The sequence below is a fragment of the Macrobrachium nipponense genome, chromosome 22 (assembly GCF_015104395.2).
Source record: "Macrobrachium nipponense isolate FS-2020 chromosome 22, ASM1510439v2, whole genome shotgun sequence".
NCBI lineage: Eukaryota > Metazoa > Arthropoda > Malacostraca > Decapoda > Palaemonidae > Macrobrachium > Macrobrachium nipponense.
This window is the reverse complement of record NC_087213.1, coordinates 27224970-27247723: the sequence shown is the minus strand read 5'-3', so window position 1 is coordinate 27247723 and position 22754 is coordinate 27224970. Positions and strand designations below refer to the sequence as shown.

The window sequence follows — 22754 nt, the reverse complement described above, 5'->3', positions numbered from 1 at the left end:
CAGAAGATTAATCCTATTCGTATGGAACAAGCCCCCATGGGCCACAAACTTGAAATTCAAGCTTCCGAAGAAGAATATGGAGTTCCTAACTCCTGCTTTGAGGAGGAAAAATTAAATTCGTAAACACCGTTCAGATGACAAAAAATTATTTGCAATAGTAAATATGCGCCAAACTGTTAAAAAACACACACACACACACATGCATCATTGCTATGCCACAGTTATCTATACGCAAAATATTCAGCGCAGAAACGGAAATTGACAGTAAAGGGTTTGAAAGGCGTGACAGGAGGAAAACCTCGCAATTGCACTCGTTACGAGAGGGTGGAAAGTAAGATGGAAGCAAGGGAATATGAAAGGGGGTACAACAGATCGTCCTTGAAACATAATAAAAGGAAAACGGAGCCGTACATGAGAGACGAGCGTTGAAAATGATAACAAGTATGAGATAAACCAATAAACAAACAATGTCAACAAATACTGACATTAATCCACTGCAGCCGAAAATGTCAGAACTACGGAGAACTGGCAAGCCACATTAAAGCTGAATTATGGCTTCTCCTAAATTTTTATGAACCTCCAACGCTATAACATAACCACGAAGGTTACTTCACAGTTTCCCATTAAGAGAATGAAACATTCTAACGCGGACAAGGCCTGGCCCGACAAAATAGGATATTCTCCTAGATAATCATTAGTACTGGGCGGTAGACTGAATATCCACAGCAATGTATATAGAATAAGGATCCACAGTAGACACTTTCACTTTGGTGAAGATTACGAAAGGAATTTAAATCTCCATCCTGGATTGTCCCGTGATCCTCGTTCCTTTTCTCTTTTGCTTAATTAAAGAACGCGCCGCCCAGATAAACAAACTGTAACCCCACCCCCTTTTCTGGTTTTGTATACATATAAAGGTCTGTCAACTTCTATTATATTCAGTGTGAACTTGAAAATGCAGAATATACAATGAAAGTACTCGTTCCAAGTCCCCAGTTTTCCACTCACCTTTCTGCCGTGGATTTAAGGATATGCACAAGTACGTGTTCCTCATGTTACATTGGATATATATATAGATATATATATATATAATATATCTATATATATATATATATATATATATATATATATATATATATATATAACACTAATCGTATAACTACATTTTCAACATACAACACCTAAATCATGAGTAAATCCCTATGCTAAAGACTTCCACAATATTATCTCATCATATTCCAGTTCATTCTACAAACTGCTTCACACCCTAACCCAGCACTTATTCGATAACTGCATTCATAATAATATGTTATATATATATATATATATATATATATAATATATATTATATATATTATCTATATATATATATATATAATATGCACGGGCGCTGGCTACAGATCCAGCCACTAACACGATATGCTAATCATCCAGAAGCCACGGTTAGGATTATCATACGAACACCAGGCGTCGTGGACGTACGTATAGACGTAGAAAAAAATGGACAAAAAACCCAACGACGAATTAGGTCAGAGCCTTGCGCCGAGCCGGTAAAGTAATGCAGACAAAGCGACATAATCGATAGCAGGAAGTCCCGAAAAGTGAAATGCGCGGAAGGGGGAGGGGGGAGGAAAAAAATAATGACTTAAAAAACGCTACCTCACCATTTTACTTAAAATGCATCTTAAAATGCGAGAAAATATGGCATGACTGGGACGTAATTGAGGCTGGATAAGAGCGCCCCAAGGGAGTATGAATAAAAGATAGAAAACCAAACACGAAGATTGGGGGAACCGGAGAGGGAAGGATGCCGAATGCAAACACGCTCAGCAAGCAAGTATAGACACACACGGCCCTCCATCTCAACCACCGCCACAGCTTCCGACAGCGCTGGTATAGGGCTGGACGCGACGCCATACACGTATATATGTCATGACGGCGGCGCGGATAACGCTTCAGACTGCAACGAAGGGCACGCCGAAGGGAGGACGCTTTTCGACGACTTCCTCCGAGGAAAGCGAAGCGGGAAGGAATGAGCCACGAATATAACGATCATCACGCAGACGATGCCGGCACATCATCATCTTCATCAGCAGCTGCTGCTGCGCGCCATCGTCGATGCCGCGGACGACAAACATCCAAAGATAGAATTTCATTTTCCGTCTCCTGTAATGACGGAAAAGCCTCTAAAGGAAATGCCCAAGATATAAGAAACTTTTCAAGAGGAAAAATGACAAGAGACAAAAGCCGCTAAAGAAATCGGGGCCCAAATTGCGCGCAGTGGAAAATGCACAGAATGCAAGTAGGTGGAAAAAAAAAAAAAAAAAAAAATACCCCAGCGAATGCAGAGCCGTGGAAAGCAGTGGGTGGGTGGATGGGATGGGCGGGTACAGTAGATGAGGAAGGAGAGAGAGAGAGAGAGAGAGGAGAGAGAGAGAGAGAGAGAGAATGTGGGGGTCGGGTAGGCAGGACGGAGGCTGTGCCTAAGGTAGTACCCAGTATGCACAGGATCGATGGAGAAAGAAGTGAAGTAGGCGGTTCAGGAGGTACGCAAGCAGAGGGAAGTGGAGGTAGAGGCCAGATGGAAGGAACGGGGGGAAGAGAGAGAGAGAGAGAGAGAGAGAGAGAGAGAGAGAGAGAGAGAGAGAGAGAGAGAGAGAGACTCCTCAGGGCGTTTTAAAGAGTTGGGGACGACTACAGTGAAAAGAAAAAAAAATGCTTGTGCGCTCGAGAGATGAACACATAAAACTACCAGTACAGAACTACATCAGAAACCGGGTAAATAAACGTTAGACGAAATGAAAATGAGATAAAAATGCAAAATTAATTTACTGAACACACACCACCGCATACCGGCGCTCATGCATACATTCTCGGATGCAAAAAAAAAAAAAAAAAAAAAAAAAAAAAAAAAAAAAAAAAAAAAAAAAACTGTGGAAGCAATCAAAACTTCATAAAAACATGGTTTACTTATAGCGATTGGAACTTGATCTTAATTATTTAGAAGCAAACTAAAGTTGGCACGATTTAAAAAGTAAGTCAAATTATATATAATATATATATATATATATATATATATATATATATATATATATATATATATACACGATATATAAGTATTTTAAAACTTCCCAACAGCCTCATAAGAATATCGGCGTCTCGTAAGATTAATAAAATCATGACCTCTATTTTGTTTATAAAAAAAAAATAATAATAATATTAATCCCAAAAGCAATGAATCTGAACATCCAGCATGACAGCACTTAATTTTGAGAATTATATGTGATATTACAAAGCAAAGGGTGAAATACAAAGATGAAAAATAAAAGTAAAAAAGGATCTTTCTAGATAATAACCCTCCCCCCAAAAAAGTTCGGGGGTCGTTATCTAGAACTAATTTTTTTTTGGGGAGGCGCATCATCTTTATGATATTTACAGTCTTTTGCTGATGTTTTTACGGCAATTACCAACGGGGTTGGGGGGTCACTATATTGGATAGACACAAAAAAATGTCCCACTCAAATTCCTAATCCTGAAGCAGATAGTTATACTCGTACATCGACTCAAATGTCCAAAAGAATAAAAATGAGGATATAATAGGCTTCGGACAATTCTTGCAGTTTTAGACTCTTAATCAAACATGAATTAAATTAAATCGTGCTAAAACCTAAGTCAAATAGAGCCTTCTTTCACCAACAAAAATTAAAATACACTAAATTAGAAATGATTGTTCTGTACTGTTTAACAAGCACATTACTCATTTTCTAAATTTTCATTCTGATAAATAAATCACAAAATTCATGTATCTTGAACTCATCGCGAAACATCTTTTTCAGACCTATTTAGGCTCTGCCATAGACTTTTCGTACTCCTCCAACAACAACATAGTTTGTATACTTACTCCCCGAGTTAGTGTGAATAAGTTATGTACAGAATTTCTCCGTGCCAGATTTCTACAGCATCAATATCCACAAGACTCTGATTTCGCATATCCACTAACTCGCCGCTAGAGATTTAATATTCTTTCCAAAATGTTCAAAATTCATTTCATGCAATAGATCGTTATTTTGAATATTCCATGAAGGCCACATGTTCCTCTGAAACAATCGTGGTGACTCACAAAAAAATATCCAACGCTCAATTCTGAAAGTACTTTGTGAACAGTCCGTATATATTTACCTGACCGTAACTGAAGGCAAAACATTTAACAGAAAAACTGTATATTATACAGAAAAATGAACGCAAACCATACGACAATTAATGAAAATGCAACTCACCCAGAAGGCTGAGTGAACACTAGCCTCGTGTATTTATGGATTTGTATGTATATTATTGTATAGATATATCTATATATATATATATATATATATATATATATATATATATTATATATATTATGAAAAAAACGCAAATCATCAGTCTTCATTAAGGAGTCACACGGTACACAAATCTGCGCATCGTAGAAAAATCACTATGAGCAAATCAAGCACAACCCAAAACAATGCAAATCTACTAAATATGCGCACATTATAAACAGTCCGCGTTTATTTCTCCATCAGATTAATGCAATTATCCTTAACAAAGAGTGAGAACCTATAAAATCCATTTGTAGCGAACACAAGCAAGGACATTCTCTCCCCAAACCACAGTCTAGAATGGTCTGTATCTGCTTCCAACTAACTGAAATTGTTTTAATTCTGCGGGAGAACGATTTCAATGAAACTCTCGCTTACATACACACACACACACATACAAACTATCCTAAATGCAGGTTACACTAAGAAAAAAATATCCAAACATCGCCAGTTTCAGAAATGACATTTACATAATAAATACGCGACCTTTTACAACCCGTTTGTGAAGCCCACAACAGTAATTGGAATCCATATTACAAGAGACGGACACCTGAACATCATCGCCTTTTTTTTTTTCTCGCAAGACTGAAAAAGAAACCGAATTGGAGGAGTTTAGAATAAATAATTTCACGCCTTTTCCAATCAGTATTTTCTCCAATGCCGAAGTCAAAACAGAAAAAACTAGGTAGCTGCAGAATTGAATTTAAAGGTTTTCGCTACAAACACTTTATAGATTCTATCGTAGTAGTGGAAGTTTAGATTTTCTTTATCGTCAAATATTGGGTTATTCTTTTTCTAGTATCTCTCTCTCTCTCTCTCTCTCTCTCTCTCTCTCTCTCTCTCTCTCTCTCTACAAGCACAGTTTTACAAAGTGAAACAGAGAGCTGACCAGTATTAATCTCTGAAAATGAGAAATAAAAAGAAAAAAAATAAATCGAGGGGGTTCTTTGTTAAAAAAGTGTCCAAAAAAAAAAAAAAGGCTTTAAAAAGGTCCAAGAATAAGAAAAAAAAAAAAAAAAAAAAAAGGGGAAAAAAAAAGGGAGAATTATTTCGCTTGGTGGCAGTTCAGTGGAACTTGGCAGATCAGCGCACGAGCTTGTGTGCAAAGAATGATGATTGGGGACGTTGGTATGGAGGAGGTAGGGTATATCGGGTTGGTATCGTCGGGCAGGTGGGAGCCAAGAGTCTATACAAGTCACTCCGCATGAGGAGGTGGAGGCGGAGGTGGAGGAGGAGGAGGTGGAAGAGGAGGAGGAGGACCAAAACCAGACTTATCCTTTCACATCGCTCTTCCACCAAAGCTCTTTTGATGTCCAGCCTCAACTTACTTTTTTTTAATATAGTTTTTTGTACGACTGTCGTATATTGATCCTTAAATACGGTTTCGAGTGGAAATACAGGGGAGTGAAATACAAACCATTCCATCTGGACAGGGAAACGCATCTACCGTGGCATAGCTGGTGACGTTGTGCCCCTCGACATCTCAGCATCTTGGATGGGTCTTCAAAGCACTTTTGGGTTGATACTTAATTGTAATCTAATATATATATATATATATATATATATTATATATATATATATATATATTACTATGTGAATATGTATGTATATATATATATATAATGTAATATATATACATATTTATTTGTCATATGTATGTATATATAATATATGTTATATAGTATATATATATATATATATATATATGTATATAGTATATATATATGATATATATATATATATATATATATACACATACATACACACACATGCACACATATATATGTATATATATGTATATATATGTATATATATATATATATATTATATATGTGTGTGTGTGTATATGTATATATATATGTATGTAATAGTATATATATTATTTTATACATATATATTATATATATATAATATAGTATATATATATATATTAATTCTATATATATAATAATATGTATATATATATATATATATATAATAGTTATATTTAATATTCTAAATTATATTTATATATATATGTGTGTGATATATATATATATATATGTATATATATATATATATAATGTATATAGATATATATATATATATATATATATATATGTGTGTGGTGTTTGTGTGTGTGTATATAATAAACAAGACTTATTAGTGAGCATAATCCTGTCTTTTAAAAAAAAGAAAAAAGTAAATACTAACTTCATAATTTCAATCCAGACTACATTAATATAAAGTAGAAAATGACTTTAGGTGGAAAAGGAGAAACTGTTGAGATTTATGAAGGCAATAAAAAACAGATAACGTACAAAGGGATATTTACAAATTCTTGTTCTCTCCCGTAACCGCCGAAATGCCCTGATCTCGAGGTAATATAACGCCATGTTCGAAATTATAGGTTGAAGGACACAGGTGATATTAAGCAAGTCCCTTCAGTTTGTCCGTCGGCTACGCTTTCGGAAGACGCTCTTATTTAGATTCTATATATATATATATATATATATATATATATATAATAGTATATATGTATATATATATAATATATATGATATATATATATATATATGAAACATTGTAATAGCCAACAATTGCCCTCTTAACTTCTTGAATTCTTTGCTCTTATGTGTTTGACGTTGGAAAATACATTTAAAAGATATTTATTATTAATATATATATATATTAATACATTTACACACACACACACACACACACACACACACACACACACATATATATATATATATATATATATATATATATATTATATATATTAAATTATTAAACATATATCTTTTAAGCACGTTAATCCATCGTCAACTACAAAGTGGAAAATAACCGCTTACGTAAATACCGACCAATCAAATCACTTTCTTTATGCTTTTCGAGTTGCAACACAGCATTCTCAAACCCCAGCTTATAGATTCATAAGGTACATACTCTACCAATCATCGCTATCAAACCTGCCAACAACCGTATAATCTTTTTAGCATCTTCATCAATTCGAAACTTCGAATACGCCGTGTAGTTTAGGCATTCAAGTTGTTGAGCGGCGCTCAGTGCACGGTAATCTTGGATGCAATTACCGATTCAGGAATTGAAAAAAAAAAAAAAAAAAAAAAACAAAAAAAAAAAAAAAAAAAAGGTTTTAAATATCACTCTCGTTAACTCACAGACAATCTAAACAATCCTTCCTACGCATTATGGATTGCCAAACCCATCTGCTTTGCACCGTAAGTATGTAACGGATTATAAATCCTGAACTTCGAAACAAACAAACCTCGTAAGAAATAAATATGGTTTATACATAAACCGTCTCTTGTTACTCCCCTACTCCAAATACACGTTTATATCTTTCCATCAGATGCCTTATATTGTGTCTACCAAAAAGGTCCTTCTGACAAACTCGTCAAGTGGAAGAGTACTGCAGAGAAACCACAAGGGGCATCTCGTATGTCGTCTTCGTCAGTGGACGGAAGATATAGAGAATTGCGACTTCTCTCAAGAGAACGAATTGAGATGAGACGAGAATGATATAGCTGTAGTTTTTCATACCGTGTAGTTCATAACCCATAGACCCGGCATGATATGTATGCTCTCTCTCTCTCTCTCTCTCTCTCTCTCTCTCTCTCTCTCTCTCTCTTACCGTAGACCTACAAATGAGGCCCATGCAACTAAGCAAAGTAGAATACCTGTCTGTGGTAGTAAGGAGAGAGAAATTTAAAACAAAGTAAAATCATTATAATAAAGAGACAAAAATAAAAAGCTCTGTTAATAGTAACGATGATGCTAATGATACAACCGCTACTAATTAAATATTAGCTTGTACTCCTGATGAACAACAATGCTAAATAAAAAAAATAATACAGCAGTACTCCTATACACAATAAAACCATTATAAACAATAGAAATCTTATCAAAAGCTTGCAAATTATACGAAAAAATATACTGCATGAGATCTTGCCTAGAAAATTGATTATATATATTACACACGCATACACACACACTATATATATTATATAAAAGTGTATACCAAATACATTGAAAACTTTAGAAATATTATTTTTTCCCAAATTATGAAGAACACTACAAGAAGATCCATATATATCTTCACTCAAGTTCTTTGACGTTATAAATCTTAACACCTGACGTTCTGAATTAGCTAAAGAGTTGAAGTTAATTGTAATTGCACTGAACATTTCTGAGGCAAAGTTGTAGCGCCGAGTGTTTGCAAAGGGTCTCAGAATGACATTACGAAAGGTAGTAAAACATCTTATGTCCTCTTGGATTAAGCTCGACCATAGGCAGCAGCCATAAAAGTTGAAGCAGAACTAACAGAAAAGTGTCTGTGTCACGGTGGCTGAAGTCGTATCGCATTGCAATCCTATAGCTAACTGCAACACAGTTTACTTCTACTTTTAAGGGCTCTCTTATCCAGGAATTCGTTTAAGAATTACATTCCTGAGCTCATTGGAAAAATGGAGCATTTAATGTTATCTTACATGTAACTAAAGCATGTATTGACAGCCAAAAGTCAAGTGGTGGCTCGCTACCTTATCAAATTTAGTTTAAAATTCTGCTCATTTCAATTAATTTTCAAATCTGGATCAATGGTTTTCGTTTACTTTTCACACAACGAGGAAGCAGAGGAACATAATAGACTGATGAAGTGTGACAGCTCAGCACCTCCAAGATTCGGATGCAAGCGTCGATCGAGTGGTTACTTTGGAACCGAACACTGGCTGCCGGATGCATAAGTAGTAAATAGGGAAGGAAGTTTTAGCCACATGCCTCAATTTCCTAGATCGTCTGCCTCTGTTTTTTGCTTATTTTGATAAATGAATTGATTTAATAAATGGATTTATTAAAACTGTTGAGTAAAAAATGCATTATAAAAATAACATACCACCAATTATTGAAAAATGACAAAATTCGGTCGGTGCTACACTGCTCCAACAACCAGGCGATAATACATGGTTAACCACTTTCTCTACGGCATCTTTTAAACCCACTCGAATATAGCAGTCAGTGACTTGTTGCTTCCCTTGGGAAATCCTGACCGTTTGTAAAATTCGAGGTAAACCTGAAGAGATGAAGTTCACAAGTTTGCAATAAATCCCTTAGACCTCAACATTATTCCTTGCCGTTTGCAACAACAGTCCTGCATACCAGGAAACTTATTAATTCGACCTTTCCATAGGTGTGACCGGTTACACACATTTCATTTTCTGGATACGGCACCTATACTATTGTCTGCTTCAGTGTGTGTTTAGAATGGATTGTAGACTGGGATACCATTTTAAAAAAGCCAAAGCTAACAGAATAGTTATAATCACGCGGCCGGTAAAAAATATATATAAAAAGTGCTCCTCTAGAACTCTCCGCTGAAAGAGCGAGTGGCCCCTCTAGGACGGGAGAGGGGGTGGGAGGGGTGTGGGGCATAATCCACAAGGAGGAGGAGGAGGAAGCTGTGATGATGATGATGAAGCGAATGAAGCAGACCCAAAAAGGAGACACACAAGGACGAGGACACGTCTAGTGCCAATGGACGAAGGAAGAAGCTAATGATTGCATGTGATAATGATGAGGATAATGGGAGGAAAAAGAGAGAGAGGGGGGCGCGAGGATGAAATAGAAGGGGACAAAGAACGTTTCACGAAAAAGGGAAGACGCCGATGCTACGCGAACAAGGGGACTGTCAAGTGTTTAAGAACCTTAATGATGGGTTGAGAGAGGGGGAAGAAAAAAAGACCAACGACAATAATACGGAAACATTTGGAAGGCGACGCAACCAAACTCCTCCGCTATTCAAATACACGGGAAAAATTAAACCTATCCTCACCTTTTTCTTTTTTATCTCATAACCTTATCCGCTGAGGATATTACGCGTCGTAAAACAGCTCATTCTCTCACGTAGTGATAATATCAGGAGCACACATGGACCCATTTTCTTAGAAATGTTAAAAATAGCGCACGGCCTATTTCTAACCATTCTAGAAGAATAGTTATGTAAACCAATGCCGTCAGATGTTAAGGCGCTGTAATGTCGAGCTGAATTGTTCCTATTCTCGAACTAAGACACCATTATTCTGCTTGCTTATACAAAGGCCAATGGTGACACAGACTGGTATGGCAGGGCTGGACAACAGCAAGTACAAATGGTGAATCTATGGCAGGGCTGGACAGGAAGGTAAATCATGCGGGAAGTTAATATACGGTGGGTCTATGTACGGTGGGTGTTGGAGTTTTGTTACAAACACGAAAGACTGAATTTACTCACACGAGTATTATTCAGCTGGATTACAATGTTTTTAGACTGAACAAAAGAAATATATAATATTATATACACAAAAATATATTTACATACAATGTGTGCGTATGTTAGTATTGGATTACAAACGCATTCAATCAAGACGATGATCATGGTACCTGTGCAAAATGTGAATCCGAGGCTTCCTGAAGTATGCGGTTGACGTACGTATCTTTAGCACCACGTTACGTTACGATACGAAAAGGAAAAACGTCTTTGAGACTTAGTCGTTCCAATATTTCTGTTCTTGCTAATGCGAGACATTTCTGTCTTCTCTGCGTGGCACGTAGTAGCTTCGGTATTGGCAAATGCTTCCAGGATGCAAGAAATCCCGCGAGATGGAAAGGCAATTCACAGCGACACGAAAAAAAATGTGGCTTCGCCAGCCAGCTATTCCAACATCCCCTTACCATATCCAAGTGCGGGTGTTGTGCGTGCAGGATGGGAAGGGGAAGGGGATGAAAGAGGGGGGGGAGGTAGCGCTAGCAACGAGGAGGACAATAATTGGGTGCGTGGGGATAGTAGTAGGTTCCGCTACGACCACGAAGCACATCCTTACAATAGGACATGTTTGGAGGGATTTCACAAGGGTTAGGTAGGAGGTGAGAGGAAGAGAGAGAGAGAGGCGGGGGGAGGAGGAGGAGGAGGAAGAGGTTCAAACAAAAACACAAGAGAGAGCATGAGGGTGAGGAATAGGAGGAGGCTGCGATGGAGAGTAGAGCGACGACGGAGAAGAAGGGGGTGGTGGAGAGGAGAGAGAGAATGAAGGGGTTACAGTCGAGAAGAGAAAGGGGAGGAAAAGAGAGAGAGAGAGAGAGAGAGAGAGAGAGTTAGGAGCGTTGCAGGGGGGAAGGAGGCCCTCGAGAGCCTAGGTCTATTGACACCCCGATTTGGTAGATGAAGTGCCACTCGTCCAAAGCAGAAAGACACCTTCCTATAAGGGCCAGTTTTCTCCGCGACGACAACCAGCTCGGACCATTCTTTTTCTTCTATTCTTTTGATACAGGATCAGACAATAGTTACCTCCCCTTCATTTCGTGGGAAGGTCGAAAATGCATAGCTCCTACAATGCCATATGAGGCGATGCCATGTTATAGATTATAACACACCCAAATATATATATATATATATATATATATATATATATATATATATATATATATATATGTGTGTGTGTGTGTGTGTGTGTGTGTGGTGTGTGTGTGTGGTGGTAAATGGTGGATAAAATTACTGAACAAATAAGACTCTTTCCTAGTAGTTACTCGCTTTCCTTAAGTAAAAAAAGGAAAGAAAAAAAACAGCTACTGGCGTGCTTCAAGTCTTACCAGCACCTAATTTAATCTACGTTGATGATGATTTCGACACTTTAGCGACGGTACAGATATCTACTGAGAAACCCAGGCGGACTCCGGAGACGTAGAAGCTAAGAACCCTTGAACTGCAGTCTAAAAGATGCAATCAACAGACAGGGAAATGAGCCAGATCAATGTTTCTTATAAGCAACTAGATGAAAGGCGGCCCTATTATTCGAACTCTCCTCACTGACATGACATTGTCTAAAAAGAAATAAAAGAAAACTTCCATGTTAACCCCCATGCTACAACCGTGAATCAAGAACTGGCGATTTGTTAGGTCTCCTTCGAGAATTATAAAAGACGAAAAGTTCACGAAGATGGCCATCAACATGGTGGCTGTCAAGGAATGCAGCTACATGGGCGGTGTTCGACGTCTATACGTGAGGAAGCGTCACCGATGAAGCGGAGATACTTCGAAAGAAATTCACGGAACGCAGGTGGAAAAACAATAGGGTAAGGGGGGGGGGGGGGGGGGGGGGGGGGGGGGGGGGGGGGGGGGGGGGGGAAGGGGGGGGGGGGGGAGAAGGTTATGGCTGTGTCAAGAGCGCCTCAAAAGGGTAGGCCTATCGCGGGGGCTGTTGTAAAGACAACAACGACGGACATTACGAGGAGGAGGCTAATGAAGGTGAATATAAGTGGGAGGGAGGGGAATAAAAAAAAAAAAAAAAAAAAAAAAAAAAAAAAAAAAAGGCATTTTTTTTTTTTTTTTTTTTTGTTTTTTTTTTTTTTTTTTTTTACTGAAAAACTGCCTTAATACGCCTTTTAGCAGGCTTGGCCTCAATCAGTGAAGAAACATGCGAGGGGGGGGGGGGGGGGGGGGGGGGGGGGAACATTCTAATTGGTCCTACGAAGTTCTAAGTATCCATGTTCGAATTTGTCCCTGATGAAGGCATTTTGGACTGAAGATGAACCCAGGGAAGGGTTAGATAGCTTTTACAAAGTGTTTAAAAATTATACACGAACTTTTAACGTTTCTATTGTTGTGAACCCCTCAGAACATTGCATATACTCTCGTGATAGAGAGTGTTACCCAACGAAGGCAGCTTTGTTAGTTAACACCCACAGATTGACTTCAATATCTTGTTCGTTTTGAAAATTCACAGTTTTCACGTGAGTTTGATAATGCGGACTCGTCTGGAAATACTGATACAAATAATTATCATATGTTGTTATCATCGTTAATTATGATACAAGAGAACAAAGCTGAGAACACAGTTCCTCCTGCGACAGCTGACAAGACTTCGGCTGGTTTGGATATTAATCTATTGGCTGGTACAGGAAGAGTTCAGTTTTAAAGGAAATTATACAGCTAAGTTCCTTTAGGTCCGCATAGCCAAGGTATATATATACCTTGCGCCTAGCCATCTCTTTCATTCGGCTCTTTTGAAAGTCGTTTTTCAACCTCTAACGTCATGTTGACAGGCTCTCCCGAGGAATATATGCGAAAAACAATAACATATGTAAAACTGTTCGGCAACTGATCAACATTTAGCTTTCTGGTGCAGTCGGTAATCGCAAGAAGATTAATGTAACCCCTTAAAGGCAAACCAAGCCACCTTCCATCACCTAAAAGGACAATATATCAAGAAAACACTGTGACATGAACGCCAACTCCCAAACCTAGTAGAGTCCTGAACGGCGTCCCCAGTAGAAAACCAATCCAGCATCTTGCCCCTTGGAAAGAGAGGAAGCATTGAGTGCCCACAGACGCTATGAATGCACATTAGCAGCAGCGTGCGAGAGGTAAAGTTTCGAGATGAAAAGAAAGGACGGAGAGTCAACTCATTAACGCACACCTGCAGCAGTAATAGAGGTGAGAGGGGAGGAAAGGTAAAAAGACGCCATGTATCAACGGGGGAAAGATACACAAAAGGGGGAGGAGGACTCTGGAGGAGCAGAAAGCACTGCGAAGTAATTACTCAGACTTGCCGTGTAAACAAGAAACGTAAAAAGCGAGGATGCAATGCGCATTACAGCCTTCGAGCAGCAGACGAAACAAAAAGTAATTGCTTTCTCAATGAAGGCCAAAGTTACCCTGATAACCTAATCCTGAGAATGGAAGGACAAATAAGGGTAAAGTAAGTCTCGTAACACAGAAATCAGGTTCAGAACTATTGCAGGAACAGCTGCAATTAAATCAACATTCAACTCCTATACGACTGCATAAAAACTTTTGTTTTAAACTATCAGGAATATAAATGAGATACTAAAATATTCAAGACAATCTTCAACATTCTGGTGATGTACCAAAATGACGCAATGTCCAGTTTTATGCCTGGGGTTAATTTCATCACATTTGTGTCAAACTTGAGCAGTTTCATCGTTGAACTGAGAACGTCATACTACAGCCATTTTATAGGACTATGTGCTATTAACCTATTTTTCCAGACGTTGCTGTATTTTTAATTCTATTTGACTCTTGATTTTAACCCTCTTTCTTTCTTTTTCGCACATGAGATTTACATTCTGACGATTTCTTCACTCCCTAACTATTGGCCTTATAAGCTTGTCTCATTATTGTTCTAGAACGACTTGAATAACAGTAAAAGGATTAAAAAAAAGTAAGGAACACCTGTACTACATCACTTCTACTACTTTTAACACGAGAGAGAGAGAGAGAGAGAGAGAGAGAGAGAGAGAGAGAGAGAGAGAGAGAGAAGAGAGAGAATAATGTCGTAGCAGGAGTACTTCACTTTAAAAAATCAAAGTAGAATCAGTTCACAAACTAAGTCAGCACGCTGCTATTCACTTTGATCCACACCATGAAACTATTTCAGACAATATCCCCAGCGTTTTACCAGTAAAAAAACTAACGACAAAACTGTAACTACGAAGATTTCGGGAGGTAACCCAATCTGCCATAAGATTAACTGTTATTTTGCTTTATTCTGCCACTGAAAAATAAAAAGAAGACAATGTCAAAACACCTGCAGTTAACAGCCGTAAAATGTTGTCTGTAAAAGTTACCAAAATGTCAGAAATAAACTATGCACTGAAGCAACCTCAAAAGCTATTACGTTCAATATAAAAATGGTAGACAGGATTATTTCAAGGAAATAGCAAGGCTAAAACCTAAAACAGTTTAAACTGAAACTGGTAAGATAAAGAAAGGTGGTGGCTCAGAGTTTTTTTTTTTTTTTTTCTAACAAATTGAAGAGAGACCTTTGGGACGTCAATAAAATATGCACAGAGAAATGCATTGCAAGAGGGCCAGAAAAACTAACGAGCCACCGCCTGCTACCTCCCAATACAATTAAATGAATAATATATATGGAATTCTGTTATTTATGGGGGTTCCAAATGGAATTAACCAAAGAAACGTAATTGAACTAAACCATTATATAAGTGTACAAAGCTCTCTCTCTCTCTCTCTCTCTCTCTCTCTCTCTCTCTCTCTTGTACATATACGTATACACATTACTATCATTATTCAGAGGACGAAACCTATTCATAAGGAAGAAGCCCACTAAAAGGGCCACCGACTTGAAATTCAAGGTTCCAAAGAATATGGTGTTCATTAGGAAGAAATGACAAGAATTAAAGACAAATACAGAAAGAGGAGATCTCATTTGTTCAAAAAGTTAGGAAAAAAATTAATATATTAACGAATAGATAAAAATGTATTAAAAGGCAAGGAGAACAGTATATTCAGGTAGTATCATTAGGAAGAAATTAGAGGAGGTAAAGGGACATACAGAAAGAGGAGATCTCACTTATTCAAAAAGTTAAAAAAAATTATTAAATTAACAAATAAATAAAAAATTAGTAAAATGCAAAGAGAATAGTATATTCAGATAGTATCATTATGAAGAAATAAGAGGAGGTAAAGGGAAATACAGAAAGAGGAGATCTCACTTGTCTAAAAAGTTAGACAAAAATTAATAAATTAACGAATAGATAAAAATGTAGTAAAATGCAAAGAGAATAGTATATTCAGGTAGTATCATGGGAACAAATAAGAGGTAAAGGGAAATACAGAAAGAGGAGATCTCACTTGTTCAAAAAGTTAGAAAAAAAATAATAAATTAACGAATAGATAAAATGTATTAAGATGCAAGGAGAATAGTATATTCAGGTAGTAATTATATTCTACGACGAGAGCATCTATAAACGACACTATCGTCCTGGAACTGAACGAAGACGCATCAACTAGCGTGCTCGCATTAACCGACGAGAAGCACCGGGTGAAAGGATCCGATACGGGAGAATTTAAGAGTCCAGAGGACGAAAGAAGGGGACGGTAATTTATCAGTCACCGGAGGCCCAGATAGCTTCGTCAATAATGCCAGACAGTTTTATTCATCGTCTCTTCTAAGACTAGGCTCCGACGATGCGGGGAGAGAGAGAGAGAGAGAGAGAGAGAGAGAGAGAGAGAGAGAGAGAGAGAGAGAGAGAGAGAGAGGACTCTACCGTCCGCGTAAAAGAAAGATATCACATTTTAACACCTTAGCGTCTCCATTTTATGGACTTATAATTCAAGGTTTTAAAAGTACGTATACGTACATGAACTCACATAAGCGTGCACCCTCTCTGAATCACGAGCAGCCAAAATGAAAGGTCTGGACGAACACGGGAATGGGGGAGGACTTATCAAATGCGATTACTGATAGAGTGAAGGGGACTAATTCCATTCAAGATTGGACGTCCACCCATGAGCGAAGCCAAACTTCAAAGAACCTTGGGTAATTAGCATTTAAAACAGGGATGTTGACGCAAAAATACGCGAGCGGAGGTTAGAACACAAGTCACCAAAGGGAGGGCGATGGTACACAAGCAGAAGCTAACGACATAATTCAGCTTATTAATTTGCCTCGCAGGCAGTCCATACAGAGCAGATATTGAATGAAGGACGAGGAGTCTTCCATTCAGAACCAGGAAAACTTGCGCACATACTGAAAACACGAAGAGTTAAAGGGGAACCTCATAGATTCTAACTTTGAAAGACGAACTTGAGAAATTGACACAAAAGGTTAACCAAAAGCTAACCAGCTTCACAACTTCGAGTGTACTCCCGAAACCCCTTCTTACTCTCAGTAAAAATCTATAACCCGTGAAATGTGATATTTCAATAAATTCACAGATTTTTAAATTATTTGTCTATCGTGCTAGCTTCTATGCAGCCATTCCACGAACCACGAATACAGAATCTATAAATACGCTGCATTCAGCACAAAGTCCACATTATATAGAGTTGAGTTGAGTTGAATATACAATTTAGGCCAAAGGCCAAGCACTGGGGCCTACACGAGGTCATTCAGCGCTGGAAGGGAAACTGACGGTAAAAGGTTTGAAAGGTGTGAACAGGAGGAAAACCTCAAAGCAGTTACGCTACGAATCAAGTGTTAGGAGAGGCTGGAAAGTAAGATGAAGAAAGAGAATATGAAAGGAGGTGCAGTAAAAGGAACGAAAGTGGTGGCAGCTAGGGGGCGAAGGCACGCTGTAAAGAACCTAAAGTAATGCCACCAATGCAATACCCCCCTACGGATCACGATATATGGAAAAAAAGCAGTTTTGTTGAGAATATCAAAAGCCACACGACACTAACGAAAGTATATATATACACAGTTCACTCTACACTCGACCCGGTGGTGTTGACTGCTCCTACACAAGCGGAAGCACCGCTAACAAACGATAATAAACGCGAGTTTTTAATTGGATCTTGGATCGCGAACATGATCCCATCCAGCTGCGAAGGGCATTATCAGCAATTCATCACGGCTCATCTCCCTCACCAACACGTAAACACACTTTCCCTAACGATCCGCTAAGCATACCACAGCGAATTGCCACCCACCCACACTCCCATCCCACTCCAAAACAACCCCAATTTCTCCCTACTACTTAAAAACATGGCTATAACTTTCCTAAAATAATAATAAAAAAAATTATAATTAATGCCACTTCATCATCCAATAAAGTAGAATTTTGAATTTCGAAACATTTTATTCCAAATAGCAAACAAAATAATCGAAATTAAAAAAGTTTTGTAAAATAAATAAACGAATAACTAAATATAATTTTTTTATATAATTAATGCCACTTAATCATCCAGTGACGTAGGATTTTGAATGTCGTAACATTTTATTTCAAGTAACAAAGAAAATAATAGAAATAAAAAAAGTTTTGCAAAATAAATATACGAATAAACGAAATTAAAATAATCGCATTGTAAAATAAATCAACGAATAAAAGAACTGCATCAGAGGGCTAAATGTCTCTAGAATGAAAGAGACTCTCTTCCAAAACACAATTCGAAATACCGAGACGCAAAAGTTCCCACTTAATGCGAGGCAGTCTGCAGAGTCGAAATACTACCGACTACTGCGATGGTCTACATTCCGTCGGAATTCCAGTCGCTCAGGCAAATCGAGATTAAGGTTCAGATAGACGACGCATTTCCAATAAACATCATCATCTTTCCATTATATAAAGACGAATTAAGGGGAAAACCCGGCACCGGAATAGATCACGATCACATAAGAATGACAAAGCACCGCGCGTTGGCAGGGCCATGGGACAGAGGGCATATGATGGCAGAGATGAAAGCGAGGAGAAAGGGCCGCCCCTGAGTAAAAGCAGATGGGCTAATGTCAAGAGGGGTGCCACACGCGCGGGCGGTGCCTTGAGAAAAGCGTCCGTTTGTTTATTATTGGATCAAGCTACCCACCGCACGTCGCCATGGCGGCTTCTTATCGTCGTCCTTGTCCCCTGGATAAAGGGACAGATAATAGAGAATATACAGAATTTGGGCCAAAGCCCACGCTCTGGGACCTATGCGGTCATTCAGAGCTGAAAGGGAAATTGTCGGTAAGAGGGGTTGAAAGGTGTAACAGGAGGAAGACCGCGTAGTTGCACTATGAAATAATTGTTAGAGAAGATGGAAAGTCTGATGAAAGAAACATGATATGAACGGAGGTACATGAAAGGGAAGGACAGGATAAAGGGACAGATAATAATGTCCTAAATTGAATACTTGATAACATACCGCCAGCCAAAGTGCTAAATAATAAAGCAGATTTGTGTATGAAAGCAAATCAAGATTTGAGTATTAATCATGTGAAAGAGACTGAATTCACCTGATTAATACCCTGATACTGTCCTTTCATAAGGAACATTTATATTCACTTTAAAGAGTTCCTTCCAATAACATATAATACTTTCAAGAACTTCTGAAAAAAAAAAAAACTTAAACGTTTATAATTACTTAACTACTTACAGCATCACAGACCCGATAAAAATAAGCTAAAATATATATATCCCACCCCCCCCCCTTTTTGTTTGCAGGTAATTTCTCCCCTCCGCGTCTAAGGGCCATTACCATTTTCTCCCCTTCTTTCCGTCTAAAAGCCTCTGAGCAGTAATAGGCAACACCGCGCCTTAATAGCGCGCTAATAATTACAAACAGCTATAATTCCGTCACATCTGATCACTCTAAAACACTTTCGGTACAGCACACGCTCTCACAACTAGTATTCACCGGCAAAGTAACAAAAGAGCGAGGAAAAGTTGCGGGGAATTACACTATCTGGGCATCACTCGAACATACCGCTTATATATATATATATATATATATATATATATATATATATATATATATATATATATATATATATATATATATATATATTATATATATATATATATATATATATCATATATATATATATATATATATATGGGTGTGTGTGTGTGTATGGGGGGGAGGTTTTGGTAATTCACCATAAACTACATATCTAACGATTCATGGAAAGGGAGGAACACATATTACAACTTGGACCATTAAAGCAATACAAAGACAATGTACTCATAGCATTGCTTCTTAGGATTTCCTTTGAGGAAAAAATCTATAATAATAACAATAATAATAATAACACTGGATCAGTTATTCTCACGACATGAACTGGGTGAATTATGTTTATGTTATTTCTGTTTCCCTCCACTCTTAGCTTGAAAAAATTCACCTGAAATTGCTAAAAGATAAATTCTAAAAAAAGAAAAAAAAGAATATTCTGCCATTCCAATCATTTCTATACACAGGAAGACTCAGAAATAGTTTCCCCTTTCATCCTTTGTACAACTACAAAGCAACAAACAACAACGGATACTTGACATTCACCAGATGTTCTGTACATCTCTTGTCCTTTTCAAGTAAGTAATGTGTATAAGGGTATTCAGTCTGAATTATTTCATCATATTTACTAGAGAGCAAATGTCAAACCAATGGTATATCATCATTGGGAAAGGTTACATTAATACGGCAAGACATAACACGTGATGAAGAGTGTAGAGTCTATACGCTACATCAATTATGATAATTGTACGTTTCTCATGAGCATTTGACCTGATTTTTATCTAGTGAAGAAGGTAATTCTGTGCTGATACCTGATTTCTGTCTAGTGAAGAGAGGTAATTATGTGCTGATACCTGATTTCTATCTAGTGAAGAAGGTAATTCTGTGCTGATACCTGATTTCTGTCTAGTGAAGAGAGGTAATTCTGTGTTGATACCTGATTTCTATCTAGTGATGAAAGTAATCTGTGGTGAATACCTGATTTCTATCTAGTGAATAAAGGTATTCTGTGGGGATACCTGATTTCTATCTAGTGACGAAAGATATTCTGTGTGATACCTGATTTGGCTATCTAGTGGATGAAAGGTAATTCCTGTGTGATACTGATCTCAGTGAAGAAAGGTAATTCTGTGGTGATACCTGATTTCTATCTAGTGAAGAAAGGGTTTCTGTGGTGATACCTGTTTCTATCTAGTGAAGAAAGATAATTCTGTGCTGCATACCTGATTTCTATCTAGTGACTAGTGAAAGATAATTCTGTGCTGATACCTGATTTCTATCTAGTGAAGAAAGGTAATTCTGTGGTGATACCTGATTTCTATCTAGTGAAGAAAGGTAATTCTGTGGTGATACCTGATTTCTATCTAGTGAAGAAAGGTAATTCTGTGGTGATACCTGATTTCTATCTAGTGAAGAAAGTAATAATTTTCTGTGGTATACCTGATTTCTATCTAGTGAAGAAAGGTAATTCTGTGGTGATACCTGATTTCTATCTAGTGAAGAAAGGTAATTCTGTGCTGATACCTGATTTCTATCTAGTGAAGAGAGGTAATTCTGTGGTGATACCTGATTTCTGTCTAGTGAGGAGAGGTAATTCTGTGGTGATACCTGATTTCTATCTAGTGAAGAAAGGTAATTCTGTGGTGATACCTGATTTCTATCTAGTGAAGAAAGGTAATTCTGTGCTGATCATTATATTACAAGATTTATCTGGAGAGAGAGAGAGAGAGAGAGAGAGATTAGTGGGGAGTTGAGAGAGAGCGAGAGAGAGAGAGAGAGAGAGAGAGAGTAGGGCAGGGGACAGGTAACTTTCAGCTTAGTTCCATCACTGACATTCTGGGCATCATCTACAAGGGGTTATATCCTAACGGATGAATCCAGCTCTCTCTAAAAGTCGCTGCACAAAAGGCTCGCTAACTGTTTTAACGGATTGAAAAAATAATGAGTGACGACCCCTATGAAAGGCGAACTGACGCGCCATTGAAACGTAACAAAACCCTGTTTGTTCATCTTCATTTGAGCTCCTTCATCGACGCTTTCCGGAAATAATAAAAGGCGCTGCGTACGTGGCCGCCGAATTTACGAGAAAAGGGAGAGATCATTTTCGGTACGGTTACGCCTAACACGCGAAATGCATTTTGACGCAGTTCTTTAAAAAATGCTTCGAAAAAAATGTATAGCGAAAAATGGAGGAGAAGTACGTCAAGGAAAACAGTAGCACTGTGAGATAGAGAGAGAGAGAAGAGAGAAAAAGCAAAAACGAAAAATAACGCCATTCCAATCTAGCTGGAAGCAGGTAAGCGCTTTCGTTGGTCTGAGTTAAAACAAGGGAGAATGTTTGTGCTGGGCAAACGGCTTTTTTTCGGTAATATGAGACTTTGAAAAACTTACATGGAAAAAGAGTCTCAAAGTGCAGTAGGAAATGGGAGGAGGAGGAGGAGGAGGAGGAGGAGGAGGAGGAGGAGGAGGAGGAGAGGAGGAGGAGGATGGCTATAGGGGGGAGGTGGGGAGGGGGGTATGGAGAGAGTGGATGAAGAAATGGGGAAAAGGATTAGGTTGAAGGCTGGTGGGAACATTTCACATCTACTCGTCGTCAGGATGTACTATGTTAAGTTTGCCGACCGAGAGCAAATGCTTTTTAAAAAGATGTTGACGTGCTTGCAGGGCAGCACAGGGGTCCTAATGAATAATAAAATAAGCAGGAGGGGCCGAAGCGTAAACGGATGCAGAAATCTGATAAAGAAAAAAAAAAGATAAAAAAAAAAATGGTTGATCTTCATCAAGCCCAGGTCGGCATCAACTTTTAAGCTCGCTCGTGTAAATGACTCGGGACTCATTACGACCGCATAAAAATTTCAACGGCCCCCCACCCTCACTCACCCTCACCGTCTGATGAGGAGATTTCATTACAAACACCAGCAATTAACTTCATTCCGGCGACTCCCTTCCACTATCAAACGACGTAAATACACAAAAGCACTCTTATTTCGTCCTCGGAATTAAATTTTCTCTTTTTCTCAATTTTAATTTTCCTTTTAAAAGTTTAGCATAAAGGTCCTTAAAGGATGTTTAATCATAGCAAGTCCTTTTTTAAAAAAAAATCTCAATTACGGTTAAAAACGAACGAATATTCTCGCTACCTATCTCTTTCCATTCATAAATGTCTGCTTATTATA

General features: G+C 38.0%; 1 protein-coding gene across 2 annotated transcripts in view; it reads right to left on the bottom strand.

Annotated features, from left to right (window-relative positions):
• The window catches only part of LOC135198551 (ephrin-B1-like), a 257625-nt gene that overhangs the window by 170389 nt on the left and 64482 nt on the right, over nt 1-22754 (bottom strand). The gene's annotated exons all lie outside the window — the stretch shown is intronic.